We start from the raw sequence: 20,084 nt of genomic DNA on the forward strand, positions 1-20,084 counted from the left end.
AATCTCAGGCAGTGTATTATTTTGTATATCCTTTCATTTGTTCAATAAGAATACTTACTAGAATATTTACTAGTGTTCATTTCAAAACTTCTAGAGTATGATTTGTTGAATAAATCGTTTTCAATCAGCCAATTCTGCCACTGTTTTCAGGAACAACAGTGGGGAGAGGACAACAGTTTTTGTTTGTTTATAATGCTATTGCCTATGTTTCTATTTATTTTCTATTGTCATTAAAACTCTACAAAGTGGGAATGATTCTAGATTTAGCTGCTTAAAATGAGTTGGTTGGTGCTTAAAACAAGAAGCAAAATTATTCTCAGTGAATTTCTACAAAAGTGCAAGTCTTGAGTAGCATAAGCTTGCAAGTTCAAGACTACTACCTTCCTAATAGTCTGCTCTTCTCCAACATTCAAACATCAAGATTCAGTCTATAATCGCTCCTCATCGCTTTCACTTTCATCGCTTTCACTTCTTCCCTCTTTAGGTATCCAGTTCTAGGCTTCTCATGGTGATTTAGCTCTCAAATACCTCAAACTGAGTTATCTCACTCTCTGGCCATGCCCCCTGGATGTTAGAGGTGTTCTGCTTAAGTAACCAGCATGCCTGCTCTAGCCTAGACTGTCTACCTAGACATCAAGGACTGTAAACCCAGATCCTGAGCATACTATAAAGCCTGCTGAAAACTCTTTAACAACTATCAACCACCTACCCCCTGGTGACAGACCTCTACCCTCTCTCATCAGCCTCCTCTGCCCTTTTCCAGTCACACTTTGGCTGCATTCTCTATTTGGTAGCAATGTATTTGAGGAAAATCCAAGTATCTTCTTTGGGGAAAATATGTGAGAGTAGTTCATATTTTTTCACAAGCCACATGTGGAAAAGCCTGGACTGTGAGGCTGTGCTTGAGCATTGCTTTTCTTTATATCTGCAGAAGTTTCTAAACTGTTCTATTCAGTGATGGCCTGGCTCTCATTACAAAAGAGAACCACAGAGCAATCAGAGAGACCTGAATAATGAACCCAGTTGTCCTGCACAGAGCCTCTTCTTCCTCTGCAGAGAGGTCCAGGAAGTTTAAGTACCACAAAGCTAGACCTTTTCTAGAGTAACCTTCCAGGTCTAGCTGTTTTTCACTTTCCTTTGCTTGCTGGTTCAGGATGCCTGCCCAAGGCTGCTTATAAACTGTCTCAATTCCATTCCATACAATTTGGCCTTGGTGAGCATATAGTCACCAATGGATCCTGAAGGGTCTGCAAAAAATTTGGATATAAAGATGAAATTGACAACTGCTGTCATTGGCTGAAGACAGAATTGGCTCAAATGGCAGAACACTAGCTTTGCCAGAGAAAGGGGCAGTGGGATCAATGCCTGCCTTCTCCAGTTTTGGGTAAACCACTTATGAGGCAGATTAAAAGCCAGGAATAACTGGGTATCTTAAGGGAGGTAGTTAAAACATTCTTTTTTTTTTTTCCCTGTTAGGTTGCTTACCATTCTACAGCACCCAAGACAGGGGCACAGTGCTGGAGAACAAATTCAGGGCAAGTGATGACATTTAATGAGGAAAACAAGAAGGCTGTGGGAAAAAATTCTTTGTGGAATTTATTTTCTTCTCTGTAATCATAAAAGCTTTTAAGGATTAGAACTGAAACCTAAGTGGAGTCTTGATAGAATCATATAAACTTTAAGCTGATATTTATTTTTCATTATTTTCTGACTACATTATGCTCTGACTACATTTTTCTTTTTATTCAAAAAAATGCATTTGAAAATATATATTAGTAGATTTACTTTGTTTTCTATGTGCTATGGTCTGAATATTTGTGCCCCTCTAAAATTCATATGTTGAAAATGCGATGATCAGGGCGATGGAATATTAGGAGGCAGGGGCCTTGGGAGATGATTAGCTAATGAAGGCAATGTCTTCATTTAAAAAAAAAAACAACAACCCAGAATACAACTGATTCATTTTGCTGGTTCACCTCTGGGAAGTTATTTTCAGTTCAATTCAGTTCAATTGCTCAGTTGTGTCCGACTCTTTGTGTCTCCATGGACTGCAGCGCTCCAGGCTTCCCTATCCATCACCAACTCCCGGAGCTTTCTCAAACTCATGTCCAATAAGCCAGTGATGCCATCCAACCATCTCATCCTCTGTCATCCCCTTCTCCCACCTTCAGTTTTTCCCAGCATCAGGGTCTTTTCCAATGAGTCAGTTCTTCGAATCAGGTGGCCAAAGTTATTGGAGTTTCAGCTTTAGCATCAGTCATTCCAATGAATATTCAGGACTGATTTCCTTTAGAATGGACTGGTTTGATCTCCTTGCTGTCCAAGGGGCTCTCAAGAGTCTTCTCCTGCACCACAGTTCAAAAGCATCAATTCTTCAGCACTCAGCTTTCTTTATAGTCCAACTCTCATATCCATACATGACTACTGGAAAAACCACAGCTTTGACTAGATGGGTCTTTGTTGGCAAAGTAATGTCTCTGCTTTTGAATATGCTGTCTAGGTTGGTCATAACTTTTCTTCCAAGGAGCAAGCATCTTTTAATTTCATGGCTGCAGTCACCATCTGCACTAATTTTGGAGCCCAAGAAAATAAAGTCTGTCACTGTTTCCACTGTTTCCCCATCTATTTGCCATGAAGTGATGGGACCAGACGCCATGATCTTAGTTTTCTGAGTGTTGAGCTTTAAGTCAACTTTTTCACTCCCCTTTTTCACTTTCATCAAGAGGTTCTTTAGTTCGTCTTCACTTTTTGCCATAAGGGTGGTTTCATCTGCATATCTGAGGTTATTGATATTTCTCCCAGCAATCTTGATTTCAGCTTGTGTTTCTTCCAGTCCAGCTTTTCTCATGATGTACTCTGCATATAAGTTAAATAAACAGGGTGACAATATACAGCCTTGATGGACTCCTTTCCCAATTTGGAACCAGTCTGTTGTTCCATGTCCAGTTCTAAATGTTGCTTCTTGACCTGCATACAGATTTCTCAGGAGGCAGGTGAGGTGGTCTGGTATTCCCATCTCTTTAAGAATTTTCCACAGTTTATTGTGATCCACACAGTCAAAGGCTTTGGTGTAGTCGATAAAGCAGAAGTCGATGTTTTTCTGCTGACCCAACGGATGTTGACAATTTGATCTCTGGTTCCTCTGGCCTTTACTAAATCCAGCTTGAATATCTGAAAGTTCTCGATTCGCGTCCTGTTGAAGGTGGCTTGGAAATTTTTGAGCATCGCTTTGCTAACATGTGAGATGAGTGCAACTGTGCGGTAATTTGAGCATTCTTTGGCATTGCCTTTCTTTGGGATTGGAATGAAAACTGACCTTTTCCAGTCCTGTGGCTACTGCTGAGTGTTCCAAATTTGCTGGCATATTGAGTGCAGCACTTTCACAGCATCATCTTGTAGGATTTGAAATAGCTCAACTGGAATTTCTTCACCTCTGCTAGCATTATGCAATAGTGATGCTTCGTAATGCTCACTTGACTTCGCATTCCAGGAGGTCTGGCTCTAGGTTAGTGATCACAAAGTTAGCGATTTCTAAGTACCGGCCAGAGGATATCTGAAGAATGAGGGTTACAAGACCAAAGGTGGGGGCAGATGTTCTTTATTAGAAATCAGCTTACAAGACAAGGGGGCTTTCCTTGTGGCAATCCGCCTGCAATGCGGGAGACCTGGGTTCGATCCCTGGGTTGGGAAGACCCCCTGGAGAAGGGAAAGACTCCCCACTCGAGTCTCTGGCCTAGAGAATTCCATGGACTACAGTCCTTGGTGTCGCAGAGTCGGACACGACTGAGTGACTTTCACTTTACAAGACAAGGTGGGGGATAAAGAATTACAGAAGCTAGCCCACTGCAGTACAACAGAGTCGTTGCTTGGTTCTAACAGCGCTAAGGGACAGGTAAGAATAAACTCTATAGGACAAACTCAAACACATCAAAGATGGTGTAGTAGGAAAAGAGAGCGGAAAGGCGTCTCAGAAATGTTGGCAAAACAATGCTCCAGGTGAGGATCGAACTCACAACCTCGGCATCACTCGCACACATACTGCTGTATAAGTACCGCGCGCTAACCGATTGCGCCACTGGAGCTGCTGCGTCCCGCTTCCGGTCACTCTTTACACGGCCTATGCACCCCAGTCCCTGCATCTCCGCCACCACCGTCTCTGAGTCCTGCAACTGCATCCTGAGCACAAAGGCAAAAGTTCAGCTGCAGACCCCACCCAGCCACCAATCCTGAAGGGCAGAGGGTGTTCTGCTAGCGGAAACGAGGGTGGATACTTTGAACACAACTGCGAAAAGTGAAGACACTCCGGAGGACATTCGGGGGGCTGACTGGGCTGGCGAGTCTTCTGCTGCTGCGTGGATCCCGGAGTCCTTCCTTTTGCCTCTCTCCGGGATGCTTTTCCTTGGGGCGTCAGAAGAAGTTTTCCTGTCTGAGCCTGGGGAGGGGGTGAAAGTGGGAGGACCCCGAAGCCGTTGCAGGCTATCTCAAAGTGTGTGAGCATTCAGAATTCCTGTGGGCTTCCAGGGCACGTTTACCTAGTTCTCTTTAGTTAGGTGGCAATCTTCTTTCACGAGTTGGAAGACAGTTTATCCACCAAGGTATACCTCTTGTTGAAAGTCTTTGACTTTTTAAAAATGCAATATTTGGATAACTGAAGAATACAGTATTTGACTCTAAAACGTGTTTGTACCATCAGCCAGCTGTGACCCAGCTGACTTTTAAATGTTATAATCCAAGTATATAGTTTCAAGCAATGATAACTCATTCTAGCCTGTGTGCTGCTAGATTTTAAATTTTGGCAAGAATACAAACCATTTGGTATGTAAATTTTTATACTGTCCTGCACTGGAGAAGGAAATGGCAACCCACTCCAGTGTTCTTGCCTGGAGAATCCCAGGGACAGGGGAGCCTGGTGGGCTGCCGTCTATGGGGTCTCACAGAGTCGGACGCGACTGAAGTGACTTAGCAAGATTCTTTAAAGCTGTCTCATCTTACTTTTTAAAGTTAGTTTTCTTAATAAGTTAATAGGGATCTCCATGGAGCAATACTTAATATCAAATTTTAGTATGATGTTTAAAGATGGAGCGAAGGATTCAATTTCCAATAGTAACTATGACGATGGTTTGAAGTAGAATTTATATAGGACTTCTTTTTTAAAAAGTACTTTTACATTTACTTTCTCAATCTAGTTATATAGCAATCCTACAGAGGTAGATTTTTTTATTGAAGTAATATATAAATGATATTCTCTAATCACTTACTGTGATTAAAAAAAGAATAAGTATAAATGAACAAAACAGTCAATCTCTTGTGGAGTTTATATGTAAGAAACCCAGAAAAGTCATACAATTTAAAAAATGTATTAATGAACACACTTGAATATAATAGAGAGCAGACAGCATTTTCACTCATGTGAGCAGATTGTTTACTAAAGAAAAAGAAATTAGCTTCTAGCCCTATAGGTGACTGAGATGTCAAATTTCTATTTGTAAACTTATGGAAATTTTCAAACATAATGAAGTTGACATAATTAGGTAATGAACTCACATGTAATTGATTTTACAATCATCAACATTTTACTAATCTTGTTCCTTCTATGTTTTCACTACTATTTTTGTTGGGGGGTCAGGGGTAGGTGATTGAAGGTGGGAGTGGAAGTATTTTAAAGTAAAACCTATATCATCTCACCCTAACTTCTTGAGTCTGTACGTCTTAGAGATAAGAATTCTTTTTATTTTATTCCACTTTTCCTTTTTTTAATGTACATGCAATATCTTTATCACATTCAGCAAATTTGGCAGTAATCTCTTACTAAAAGAAGTGACTTGACCAAAAAGTAAGTGGCAAAACTAAGATTTGAATCCAGGTTCTCTTCCCTTGGGGCTTCCCAGGTGACCAAGATGGTAAAGAATCTGCCTGTAATGTGGGAGACCTGGGTTTGATCCCGTGTTACCCATTCCAGTATCCTTGCTGGGGAATTCCATGGATAGAAAAGCCTGGTAGACTATAGTCCATGGTGTCAGGAAGAGTTGAATATGACTAAGCGATTATACTTTTCTCTGGCTCTAGCTTCTGGTACTTGATTTCTTTTCCAAACCATTTTAAACAAAGAGTTGTCTTATTTAAGGGAGTGTGTGCCTTCAAGTGAATGTGGAATAATTAACAATTTTTTAAAATATTTAGACCGAGAGGTTGTCTATAAGGGAGAGAGTAAATGACAACTGTTTAGAGTAAACAATTTGCTTGCTAAATATATTTATAGTTTCCCTTTATTCCTTTTCTGACATTAACAGAAATCTGTTTACCCATCTACTTTGTTTTCTGGGGTCAGTTCAAAGCTCAGGATAAAATATGGCACTCTTCTCAATGGGGCCTTCTAACAACATTGAGACTTAAAGATATTGTCTTGCAATAACTAGTTTTCCCAGGTCTCAGGGCTGGATTTCCACATGCATATGATTGTCTAACACAAGCTGGAATCAAGATTGCCAGGAGAAATATCAATAACCTCAGATATGCAGATGACACCACCCTTATGGCAGAAAGTGAAGAGGAACTCAAAAGCCTCTTGATGAAAGTGAAAGTGGAGAGTGAAAAAGTTGGCTTAAAGCTCAACATTCAGAAAACGAAAATCATGGCATCCGGTCCCACCACTTCATGGGAAATAGATGGGGAAACAGTGGAAACAGTGTCAGACTTTATTTTTCTGGGCTCCAAAATCACTGCAGATGGTGACTGCAGCCATGAAATTAAAAGACGCTTACTCCTTGGAAGGAAAGTTATGACCAACCTAGATAGCATATTCAAAAGCAGAGACATTACTTTGCCAACAAAGGTCCATCTAGTCAAGGCTATGGTTTTTCCTGTGGTCATGTATGGATGTGAGAGTTGGAGTGTGAAGAAAGCTGAGCGCCGAAGAACTGATGCTTTTGAACTGTGGTGTTGGAGAAGACTCTTGAGGGTCCCTTGGACTGCAAGGAGATCCAATGGATCTTCAGAATGGATTCTTCAGTCCCTTCTGAAGGAGATCAGCCCTGGGATTTCTTTGGAAGGAATGATGCTAAAGCTGAAACTCCAGTACTTTGGCCACCTCATGTGACAAGTTGACTCATTGGAAAAGACTCTGATGCTGGGAGGGACTGGGGGCAAGAGGAGAAGGGGACGACAGAGGATGAGATGGCTGGACGGCATCACTGACTCGATGGACGTGAGTCTGAGTGAACTCCAGGAGTTGGTGATGAACAGGGAGGCCTGGCATGCTGCGATTCATGGGGTCGCAAAGAGTTGGACACGACTGAGTGACTGACCTGATCTGATCTGATGATTGTCTAAAGCAATCTTCACTTTGTTTCCTCTGATTTCACAAATAATCCTTCTTTTTTCAACCAATAGCATTATCATGCTATCTTCTTTTAATAGTTCTACTGATTGACACATAAACCTATAATTCTAAGCTGGAAATATATTACTGTTGCACACTCTAACATTTTAGTTTATTCTAGAAATATATAGTGCACATACAACAAAAATTCAACTGCGAGAAACTGACAGATATACCAACCCCCTGTCCTAAAGATGATCCTTTTGTTCCTAGGTTAGTCATTCATTCAACAAATATTTGCTTAACACCTGCCTTGTGCCAGAATCCATAAGTGAATAGAATAGACAAAATCTCTGCCTTCCCAGAGCTTACATTTAAGAAAATTTTAAACAAAGGTTCTTAGCAGCCCTCTGTTTTGTCTCACTTTAATTTATCCATTTATTTGTTAATTCGTCTATCAAAAACACACAGAGTGTCCATCATTGCCAAGTGGTATGTTAGACAACAAGGTTGAGATTAGAAAGTATTTCGTGTCTTAATATCATTCGGGTGAAGGAATTGAAGAGTGTAGTGTGAACCACTGTACCCTTAACACAAAACTGGTTTCCACTTACATCTTTCAATTATTTCCCTGATTATCCTGTTTTCTCTCTATCAGGCATTCTTTAATCTTGTGCAGAGATATAGTATTCCTGCCAACTCCATATTAGAAGTCAGAACTAAGGGCACAAGCCATAACTTCTGAGGCATGCGTGTACCAAAGAAAACAAAGACATTGCTGGGTGGAGGGGGTGGGAAATGACATATTTTTTTAAAAAACAGGGCAGCAGGATAGGATCTCACATTTCTGTTGGGATGTAGACTTCACATACTTATGATGTCACTAAACAGTTCTGCCAATGAGGAGACAGGAAGGGACCACAAGGTTCTACTCTTGAAGAGAAGGCTAGGATGGGCCTCAGTGTTAAAAAGTACTATAGAAAACAAAATGTAATCAAATGATGAAAACTGAAACAGAAATTTTAAAAGAAGAAATAAGAGAAAAGGTAACCTCAGATCTTTAACAGTAAGAGAAGAGGGGAAAGGGGCTGTGATTTGAGGGGAGTGATGATGGAGGGCAATGTTGAGACTGCAGAGCACAGGAAAATTTTTACTTCTCTTGACATTACTAGGGAATGTATTTGGTGTGCACATTTTTTTTTTTCCTTTCTGTTAACAGATCACTGAGATCCTGCTACATGTAAAGCACTATGCTAAATGTAATGGAAAATTAAGAATTCAGGGCTATTGTTCTTCAGGGACTTCTACTGTAGATGGTGAGACACAATATCCAGACACCCAGGAAAAGCATAGTAACAAAACAGAGTTGTGGATGGTTGTGTCCAAGTGGTTTAGACATGATAAATAGAAAAAAGGAGAAAGATCTCAGTTCTTGCTGCTGAGGGACATAGGGTCAGTCTGTGACCTGGGGAAGATTTGATTAAGAGATGAGAAGGGGAGTTCTGCAAGCCTGATTATGAAAGGCAAGGAGGTTGGACTTATATGGGCTTGTATGGGTGTTTCAGAATGGAGAGAAATCCCAAAGTAACTGAAGGCATCTGACTCATTTGCCTCCCCCTGCCCTTTTTTTCAGTCAGCACCCTTCTGTGTGAAATGTGGGATAGTTAAACCATACCGAGTTCTTATCCTCATCTGCAGTTTCACTGGTTCTGCCCTTCTGTGGTGGGCCTTCAACCTCTCAACCTGGGTGAAGATAGAAAACTCAAACCAATCCCTATTCAGTGCTCTCTTTGCAATATGCAGTGGTGAAATCAAATGTTGGGTTCTACCATCAAAATCAAGTAAGTTCTGGCCTTGAAAGGGAGGGCCCTGCTTCAACCCTGTCCCTTCCCAGAAGTTTCAACCTCCTTTTTCTGCCCCAGCATACCCGAAGGAAGCAATTATAAGCCCACCAATAACAGTGGCTCATTTCAGAATGAGCCAGGGGACCAGGCCTCTCAAGGGATACCAGCCCAGCTAGAATCACTATTTTAGATCTTTTGGCAGCTTACTTCTCCCTCCATCCCTAAGCTTCCCACCAATTGCCATTGATTCCTACCTTAAAGTCTCTGCACTGCTTCTTTAGTATTCTGGGGATTCAGACCCAGAAGGAAGGGGGCCCTAGAGGGAGCTCCTGGCCTTTCTCCCCTCTCCCTCCCTAATTCAGACTACTACATATTTGGTCAAATTTTCATGATCAGCGCCCTTCTTCTCTCCTTCTTCCTGAGCTTTATACTCCTGGCCTTTCCGCATTCCCTTCCTGATACCCGGAAACAGTACTTCATCTTCACAACCACCTTCTTCATCATAGGTAAGGGATGAAACGCAGAGGATTCCTTCAGTCATTCTGGTTCTGGGCTGGGGTGGTAGTCCATTGGGCATAACCTCTTAGAAACTGTTGGGGGATTGTTAAGGGCAAAGGTAATACAATGACAACAAATGGAATGACAACAAAAGGAAAGAAATATAGAGTATGGGGAGTTAAAACAACAACTTAAGTCTTGGAAATTAGTCCTAAGGCCATAGATTAAACTAGCCAGACAGGATGTTGTTCACTCCCCCTTCCTTTTTTTTCTGCATAACAGGTATCTGTGTGTTCCTTGCACTACTACTGCATTATCTGTATATTTTGAAAACAACTAACATGTATAAGGACGTGAAAATCACCTTTCTCTACCCTTCTTTCCTCCTTATATTCAGCACCATACTGTTTTTCTTATGTGGTGAGTATTCTTAGGGCTTAGGGATTTTGTGGGGATAGGTACTGAATTCAGACCAATTATATTTATGGTGTCTCAAGTCTCAAGTATTTCACTTGAGTACTGCTAATTTTCAGACATGGATCTGGTGCAATGATATCTCATTTGCTCATTGCAGCTCCTCCTACTCCACAGTGTTAGAATGTTGCCTTTATAGAAGACATAGAATCCATTTCTCCTGTACATACTGTAAGAACCATGTCTTGGAGATTGAGAGAGAAATTATAAGAAAGATTGTAGTAGAGTAAAGGGTGGGTGGGGTGAAGATTGGTATTGACAGATTGGTACTTTAGGTCCTAGACCATACTGTCATTTGTTAATCCTGTTTAAAAACTAAATTTCATAGTAAATATCAAGTTATAGTCATTTTCATCTTCAACATGATCACTCTTCCCTCAGGAATTCTCTGCTTGTTCAGCACCCATCATTGTTGGCTTCAGTGTGTCCTAGTGCAACCAATCCAAGTGAAACCCATGCAAATATCAGTGGACAGTGGGAACTCAGTCACAGAAAGGATACCGGGTAGAGATGGCTAGCCTAACGTCAGTGATGGTGAGAAGGCTAATTTCTGAAGAAAAATCATGTCTACCCTGTAATTCAAGACTTCACAGCTATGCACACACTCTTGTTTAATTACTAAGGCTAGAAAGAATTGACTTGTTACAAATCATTATTCAGATATGGATTAAGATTCCAGGAACTCAGATCTTTCACTAGAGAGAAGACACAGTTGGGATGTAGGGATGGCTGAGTGTGTTTGGCTCTGGGGACTTGAAGCAAAAAAACTTTGCCTCACCTTGAAGATTCCTTAGGCACCCACTTCCCAACCCTCTCACTGGTATTCCTGGTCTCCTGGAAACAGATTTTTTTTTTTTAAACAGTAACAAAACTCTTTCTCCTGTGAAGCCTTAGTTTTGATAAAAAAAAAAAATTATGCCTGAGGAATTTTATGAGTGGAATCTTGTAACTATTGTATTATTCAGGCCTTTTGTATTTTTCAGACCTGTATGTTGTTGCATGTAACAAAACCTTATCCAAACTACCTCAACAACAACATAAAATGAATATATTGGAAAAGATGCAGAGGTGGCTCATAGACTCACAGAAAGTTCTGATATAATTAGATTTACATGAGAGATGTTGGGACTGGAATTGGAACTCGTTTCCTCCAAGATGCTTTTTCCCCCACTATTTACTAAAGATTAATGGAATTTCCTGATCCATAAATACTAAAGTCCACAGATCCACTATCCTAAATTCCATTTGTTTGTCACTTTCAATGAATCATCAAAGCCTGTCACTTCCACCTCAACCAAACCTCCGTTCCCCTCTCTGAGCCCTCCTCATACCTGGTTATCTGGACCAGGCCTTAGTTATTCCTGCCCAGACCATGGTGTCTCTACACGTGGCCTCTCCCTGCACTTCGGTCTACCTCTACAAATACTGCCTAATTTGATCTTCCTCAAACACAGAGCTGAGAATGTTCTCCTTGAAGACCTATTTCGCCTTCTTCTGTCTTCAGGATAAATTTCTTATTTTGATTATCTTGATAAATAAAGGTATTTACAAATTGGCACCAACCTACCTTTTGAAACGTTTTAATTTTTTCATTGTGATGCATCTCATACATGTCACATAAGCGAAAAATATCAAAATATGTACAGTTGGAAGAATAAGAAATGAACCACCATAGCTAGAAAAAAATAATATTGCCGCTATATTAGAAGCCTTTAGTGTGCTCCACTTTTCCTGCTCCTCCAGTTCCTCTTCCCTATGCCAATTAAAACTGTAGTTCTACCTCAAGAAACTGCTTTCCTCAAACAGACCTTTTGTAACTTCTCCTCATACAAATACTGAATACTCTGGCTTTTTATTTCCTCCTTCTTTACAAGGTCAAATTTGTTTCTCCTTCAAAATTAAAGTCAAATGTGATAGCAAGAAAAATTTCTCCTGACTTCCCCTCCAGAGTTAATTGCTGTACTTCCATTCTGCTGGGAAGTCCCTGGTGGCTCAGTAAAGAAACTGCCTGTGATACAGGAGACCCAGTTTCCAGCCCTGAATTGGGAAGATCCCCTTGAGGAAGAAATGGCAACCCACTCCAGTGTTCTTGCCTGGAGGATCCTATGGACAGAAGAGCCTGGTGGGAAACAGTGCATAGGATCACAAAGAGTCGGACACAACTGCGTGATTAACACTTTCAGGGCGCTGGCACATTTTTTTTATTTCTGGAGTAGCACTTCTCCTGTTGTAATTATGAATTTGTCTCTCTGACTTGATGTTAGTTCTTTGAGGAATTCAGATTAATCTTTACCTTTGAATCCTCCAGTTTCACAGTCTGCTTTGTAAATGAATATTCAGTAAATGCTTCTGGAGTTATTAAGATTAAGCTTTAGAATATTGGGAACAGTTGGACATTACTATTAAGGACAGTTTTTATTGACAGCCTAAATAATTGTCAGGACTTGACCTGCTTTATGTAATTTAATCTCACCACAAACCTGCAAATTAACTATCATCTCCATTTTGTAGATAAACTAATGGGGTGACTGAAAAGTTAAGTGACTGGTCCAAATTCACATATTCTAGTAAAGGTAGAGTCTTTCTCCAAAGCCTGCTCTCATTTTCCATGTGAAGTTTCTTCTACATGAACAGTAATAAGAATAGAAAATAAATAAGAACCTGCTGTGTAGCACAGGGAATTCTACTCAGTACTCTGTAATGGACTATACAGGAAAAGCATCTTAAAAAAAAAAAAAGTAGATTTTTAAACATACATAACATTCATTTTGCATACACCCAAAACAAATACAACATTGTAAATCAATGATATTCCAATAAATATTAAAAAGAAAAAACTTTAAACATACAAAAAAAACAGTAAATTTTAAGACAGAAAGTGTTCAACTATGCTTATGCTGGAAAGGAACAGATTGTGATGAAGAAATAAATTTAAAATGTCAACTGTTAAGCTGCAAAAATAAACCTGGGGATCAGTGAGCGTTATATCTTTTATAGACAAATTTAGATCAGATCAGATCAAATCAGTCGCAGTCGCTCAGTCGTGTCCAACTCTTTGCGACCCCATGTATCGCAGCACGCCAGGCCTCCCTGTCCATCACCAACTCCCGGAGTTCACTCAGACTCACGTCTATTGAGTCAGTGATGCCATCCAGCCATCTCATCCTCTGTCGTCACCTTCTCCTCTTGCCCCTAGTCCCTCCCAGCATCAGAGTCTTTTCCAATGAGTCAACTCTTTGCATGAGGTGGCCCAAGTACTGGAGTTTCAGCTTTAGCATCATTCCTTCCAAAGAAATCCCAGGGCTGATCTCCTTCAGAATGGACTGGTTGGATCTCCTTGCAGTCCAAGGGACTCTCAAGAGTCTTCTCCAACACCACAGTTCAAAAGCATCAATTCCTCAGTGCTCAGCCTTCTTCACAGTCCAACTCTCACATCCATACATGACCACAGGAAAAACCATAGCCTTGACTAGACAAACCTTTGTTGGCAAAGTAATGTCTCTGCTTTTGAATATGTTACCTAGATTGGTCATAACCTTCCTTCCAAGGAGTAAGCGTCTTTTAATTTCATGGCTGCAGTCACCATCTGTAGTGATTTTGGAGCCCAGAAAAATAAAGTCTGACACTGTTTCCACTGTTTCCCCATCTATTTCCCATGAAGTGGTGGGACCGGATGCCATGATTTTCGTTTTCTGAATGTTGAGCTTTAAGCCAACTTTTTCACTCTCCACTTTCACTTTCATCAAGAGGCTTTTGAGTTCCTCTTCACTTTCTGCCATAAGGGTGGTGTCATCTGCATATCTGAGGTTATTGATATTTCTCCTGGCAATCTTGATTCCAGCTTGTGTTTCTTCCAGTCCAGCATTTCTCATGATGTACTCTGCATATAAGTTAAATAAACAGGGTGACAATATACAGCCTTGACGTACTCCTTTTCCTATTTGGAACCAGTCTGTTGTTCCATGTTCAGTTCTAACTGTTGCTTCCTGACCTGCATACAAATTTCTCAAGAGGCAGATCAGGTGGTCTGGTATTCCCATCTCTTTAAGAATTTTCCACAGTTTATTGTGATCCACACAGTCAAAGGCTTTGGCATAGTCAATAAAGCAGAAATAGATGTTTTTCTGGAACTCTCTTGCTTTTTCTATGATCCAGAGGATGTTGGCAATTTGATCTCTGGTTCCTCTGCTTTCTCTAAAACCAGCTTGAACATCAGGAAGTTCACGGTTCACATATTGCTGAAGCCTGGCTTGGAGAATTTTGAGCATTACTTTACTAGTGTGTGAGATGAGTGCAATTATGTGGTAGTTTGAGCATTATTTGGCATTGCCTTTCTTTGGGATTGGAATGAAAACAGACCTTTTCCAGTCCTGTGGCCACTGCTGAGTTTTCCAAATTTGCTGGCATATTGAGTGCAGCACTTTCACAGCATCATCTTTCAGGATTTGGAATAGCTCAACTGGAATTCCATCACCTCCACTAGCTTTGTTCATAGTGATGCTTTCTAAGGCCCACTTGACTTCACATTCCAGGATGTCTGGCTCTAGGTCAGTGATCACACCATCGTGATTACCTGGGTCGTGAAGATCTTTTTTGTACAGTTCTTCTGTGTATTCTTGCCATCTCTTCTTAATATCTTCTGCTTCTGTTAGGTCCATACCATTTCTGTCCTTTATCGAGCTCATCTTTGCATGAAATGTTCCTTTGGTATCTCTGATTTTCTTGAAGAGATCCCTAGTCTTTCCCATTCTGTTGTTTTCCTCTATTTCTTTGCATTGATCGCTGAAGAAGGCTTTCTTATCTCTTCTTTCTATTCTTTGGAACTCTGCATTCAGATGTTTATACCTTTCCTTTTCTCCTTTGCCTTTCACCTCTCTTCTTTTCACAGCTATTTGTAAGGCCTCCCCAGGCAACCATTTTGCTTTTTTGCATTTCTTTTCTATGGGAATGGTCTTGATCCCTGTCTCCTGTACAATGTCACGAACCTCATTCCATAGTTCATCAGGCACTCTGTCTATCAGATCTAGGCCCTTAAATCTATTTCTCACTTCCACTGTATAATCATAAGGGATTTGATTTAGGTCATACCTGAATGGTTTAGTGGTGTTCGCTACTTTCTTCAATTTAAGTCTGAATTTGGCAATAAGGAGTTCATGATCTGAGCCACAGTCAGCTCCTGGTCTTGTTTTTGCTGACCGTATAGAGCTTCTCCATCTTTGGCTGCAAAGAATATAATCAATCTGCTTTCGGTGTTGACCATCTGGTGATGTCCATGTATAGAGTCTTCTCTTGTGTTGTTGGAAGAGGGTGTTTGTTCTGACCAGTGCATTTTCTTGGCAAAACTCTATTAGTCTTTGCCCTGCTTCATTCTGTATTCCAAGGCCAAATTTGCCAGTTACCCCAGGTGTTTCTTGACTTCCTACTTTTGCATTCCAGTCCCCTATAATGCAAAGGACATCTTTTTTGGGTGTTAGTTCTAAAAGGTCTTGTAGGTCTTCATAGAACCGTTGAACTTCAGCTTCTTCAGTGTTATTGGTTGGGGCATAGACTGGGATTACTGTGATATTGAATGGTTTGCCTTGGAAATGAACAGAGATCATTCTGTCGTTTTTGAGATTGCATCCAAGTACTGCATTTCAGACTGTCTTGTTGACCATGATGGCCACTCCATTTCTTCTGAGGGATTCCTGCCCGCAGTAGTAGATATAATGGTCATCTGAGTTAAATTCACCCATTCCAGTCCATTTCAGTTCGCTGATTCCTAGAATGTCGACATTCACTCTTGCCATCTCTTGTTTGACCACTTCCAATTTGCCTTGATTCATGGACCTGACATTCCAGGTTCCTATGCAATATTGCTCTTTACAGCATCAGACCTTGCTTCTATCACCAGTCACATCCACAGCTGGGTATTGTTTTTGCTCTGGCTCCATCCCTTCATTCTTTTTGGAGTTATTTCTCCACTGATCTCCAGTAGCATACTGGGCACCTACTGACCTGGGGAGTTTCTCTTTCAGTACCCTATCATTTTGCCTTTCCATACTGTTCATGGGGTTCTCAAGGCAAGAATACTGAAGCGGTTTGCCATTCCCTTCTCCAGTGGGCCACATTCTGTCAAATCTCTCCACCATGACCCGCCTGAATTTAGGTAGCATAAATTACTGATTTCCAGAGTTAGGAATTTAAGACTCCTGCCCTACTCTGGAGCTGTTTAAAGTTGAACTTCAGATCTCTACACTATTATACACTTGTTAGCCTTTGACACTTTAAAGTCAGAAACTGTAGTGTCATTTTACTCTGCAGTCATGATAAGATCTGTGATGTATGGTATTATTAATAACCACACTTATACAATTCTGATATATAAGTCAATATGTCATCATGAGAGACTTTTGAGAGTCCCTTGGACTATAAAGAGATCAAACCAGTCTATCCTAAAGGAAATAAACCCTGAATATTCATTGGAAGGATTGATGCTGAAGCTGACGGACCAGCATCAATTTGGCCATTTGATGTGAAGAGCCAACTCATAGGAAAAGACCTTTATGCTGGAAAAGATTGAAGGAAAAAGGAGAAGAGGGCTGTGGAGGGTGAGATGGTTAGAGAGCATCAGCGTTTTGAAGGACATGATCTTGAGCAAACTCCAAGTGATAATGAAGGATAGGGAAGCCTGGCATGCTGCAGTTCATGGGGGTCACAGAGTCAGACACGACTTAGCAACTGAACAACAACATGTAATCATGCACAATTAATGTACTTGTACTAAATACAAATACTGAATATAAGCTGTATATCAGATGCTTTTTGTAATGGTTAGCTCTGGAAATTTGTGTTTAATATTGATGCTGACAACAGTGGGCTTGGCAGCAACAAGGGTTCAGTTAGTCCTTCCCCAAGAGGGTGTTAAAGTATTAGGTAAAAAAAAAGAAACCTTGCTGTGCAAGTAAGGTATGAAAGAAAATCACAGAAGTGTGGGAGAGAGAGTGAAAGGCAGGAGTCTCCAGTCAGTTGTTTGGACAGGACCGGCAGTTTCCCTTAAACTCCTGGGTTTTGGTACCAAATGATCTCAGAGGGAGAGCAGTGAGCAGTCCTGAAAAGAGATCTTAGTTTCCTGTCCAGAAATTAAACCTGGGGAACCTGGATGAAAAATGAAAGTTCTAGCCACTAGACCACTGGGGGCTAGAAGCTAGAAGCAAAGTGGTCCTGGGTCTTGCTCCTGTTTGAAAGCATGAGTGTTTTAAGGAGGCAAAAACTGTAAAAACAGGTCCAAAGTTTATTATTAGAGACACAGCGCAATGTATGGGAGAGCACACAGGAAAACAGCTTCTACCTAACTAGCTTAGATAGAAGACTAACTTAGAAAACTAGCTTCTATCTAACTCAGAAGCTAGGCAGAGATACACACCTGGAGAGGAATGCAGGCATCCTGAGTGTGGAGGAGCTCAGTAAGGAGGTGATGTAAACCACTTATATAGGACAGTCCTTCTGGGTCTTCGTTACCTTTGGCCAATTATCTTGCTCCTCTCTTCACATCTGACTGGTCCACGGATCCTCTCCAAGATGTGTGCACATTTTTCTAAGATGGATCCCACCGCAAAGGCCTATGAGTGTGTGTCCACACTTATTATGAAATGGGGCCCACTTCCTTTTCGACCCCCAAGAAGCCCTTCCTGCATGTGTATAGACAGGAAGTCTTCCTTGACCTTAGGAGCGGGCAGCTTATCTCTTTAGCAGAGCTCAACTTTTAGCTTTGTCCTTGGAGTGTCTGGATGAGAACAAAGGCTCTGTTTTATTCCACTTGACAAACACCAAGTGTCTGGACCAGAGGCCCACTGTCTCCTACCTCAGTGTGAGTTAATAAGGTAAGGAATGGAGGTCTTGAACATGCTAAAAAATGCCTACTTCATTTTATTTCAAATATGGGGATGGTGTAGGGTACAGCAACTAATATTGCTTGTTTGTTCCACCACCAGTCACCAACAACAGAGCCCCTATTCCTCCTCTCGAACAGAAACATGATTTCATTCACATAACCTTTTCTATACTGCCTTGGCTTTGCAGGAGGTGGACCCTATCTCAGCTGCAGAGGCAGAGTTATGATTGATCTAACTGATCACAGTGGTCACATTCTTGGCAGTACTTGGATTAGGTAAGAATGTGTGATACAAATCTAGCCAATGTGAGGGGGAAATCCACTAAGGAATGTATAAAAGAAGTTCTTAACAAGAGATACAATAAAGAAGTCTACTTATTTTCCTGGAGTTTATCTTGATATTGTGAGAGTCAGAGGTACTACAAGGAAACCAGCTGGTGTATAAGATCCATATAGTGAGAATGACATAATGCAAAGACTCGATCATTCAAAAAGTCTTGGTTCTGAATAACATCATAGAGTTGTTATTAATGAGGCTCATAGCCTCCCTACCTTCTTGACTTGTCATGTATGATAGAAAATCCATTGTAAGTCAGTTGAATGCTGTCGTTCGAATAATTGTAGAGCTATTACTGAAAGTGTCCTTTATAGGGGAGGAATCTTTGGGCTAGATGTCTTATAGTTCTGTAAGAATTGTGTTCTAAGTCCTCCTAATCACTGGCATTATGAAAAACTCGAAACAAGCTACATAAATGATATTAAAAATATTGGTCTGGTGCGCCCTTGGTTCACTAAGTTTTTTCATTGCTATCAGCAGACTCTGCATTCTCTTCACTTAGAAGGCCTACTTCTCAGCCACTAGCTCCAGCCCAGTCCTACTGTCTGATTGTCACTGGCTTCAGACTTAATGGACACATGCCCAGCCTCCACCCCTGAGTACATAAACAGACACCATGAGCCTCAAAACATATTCAGGAAACTAGAATTCGGCTGCTGTACATAGTATGCCTTTGCTCTTCCATTTAAACATCTGGGTTGAGGTAGCATGGAATACTTGTGATGCCTACCTGTACCATAAACTGTTTTCCTGATGTTTACAGGCATTTTTCTCTTCATTCATGCATGCAGACTTTTAATGTAAAATTAGTCATTGTAGATACGGAGCATGCTGGCCTTAAGAAATATACAATTGAGTGGAGAGGACCACTGAGCAAACAGCTGTTCACAAGAATGTGATAAATGCCGAAATGAGGAGTGTGCTCTGCACCCTAGGCGAACAAGGAAAAAGCACGATCCAAACGGGGGGAAGAATTAAGAACTCGATTAGGTTTGCGAATATTTCTGTTAGTTTGTTTGTTTACTCTGGTCCCTATTTCCCGGTTTCCTTCCGTTCTCATTAGCAAAGTCCTAAGAACTCCATCATTTGCTCCTTCCAGGCCCTTCACCAGGAGGTCAAGGACTTTAGGCTGGCAGGTTATTGCTATAATGAGACTTCAAAGTAGACCGTAAATCTTTATATCGTCTCATCTGGGAAAGTAGAGGGCAGACAAATCAAAAGAAGAGCGAGTGTACATCGGCTACATCCAGAAATTCCATGATATGAAAGTGCAAAAACATCTTAAAGGCTAATTAATGATGGTTTAAAGAGCACCCACACCGATAGGGCCAGTGGCGCAATGGATAACGCGTCTGACTACGGATCAGAAGATTCCAGGTTCGACTCCTGGCTGGCTCGAGGTCTCCTCTCCCCTCTTTAGGGGGATGGTAGGGTGGTGTGTTTTTACAACCCACCTGAGACTCTCAGTATGAAGAAGTCCTCTTAAAACCTTTATTGTTACGATCATCACAAAGAATGGAGGGAAGATGACCGGGGCGGGGCTAGAAAAGATACACAAAAGAATAAGACAGTAATCTTGCACATCAACTAATATCTTTTGTACTATCGCCTGTTGCATGGAAAACTCTACCTTTTGAGAACGCTTGCCTCTTGAGAATATAGTGCTCTCTAGAGAACAGAATCTTCGACGAATCCTGCTAAAATTTCTCCAGCGTTCAGCTGTCCGAGTCCACACCGAAA

The 20,084-nt window shown here is 41.0% G+C and overlaps 2 non-coding genes across 2 annotated transcripts; one reads left to right on the forward strand and one right to left on the reverse strand.

The window, feature by feature from the left end:
- Nucleotides 1-3,988: 3,988 nt before the first annotated feature.
- On the reverse strand, nucleotides 3,989-4,082 carry TRNAI-UAU. The gene is made up of 2 exons: nucleotides 4,045-4,082; nucleotides 3,989-4,024 (listed from the first exon to the last, which is right to left on the reverse strand). It is a non-coding gene; the product is annotated as a tRNA-Ile (tRNA).
- A 15,587-nt stretch (nucleotides 4,083-19,669) lies between these two features.
- TRNAR-ACG lies at nucleotides 19,670-19,742 on the forward strand. The gene has a single exon. It is a non-coding gene; the product is annotated as a tRNA-Arg (tRNA).
- The last annotated feature ends 342 nt before the right edge of the window (nucleotides 19,743-20,084 follow it).

This window comes from Bos indicus x Bos taurus, chromosome 23 (assembly GCF_003369695.1).
Source record: "Bos indicus x Bos taurus breed Angus x Brahman F1 hybrid chromosome 23, Bos_hybrid_MaternalHap_v2.0, whole genome shotgun sequence".
Classification (NCBI taxonomy): domain Eukaryota; kingdom Metazoa; phylum Chordata; class Mammalia; order Artiodactyla; family Bovidae; genus Bos; species Bos indicus x Bos taurus.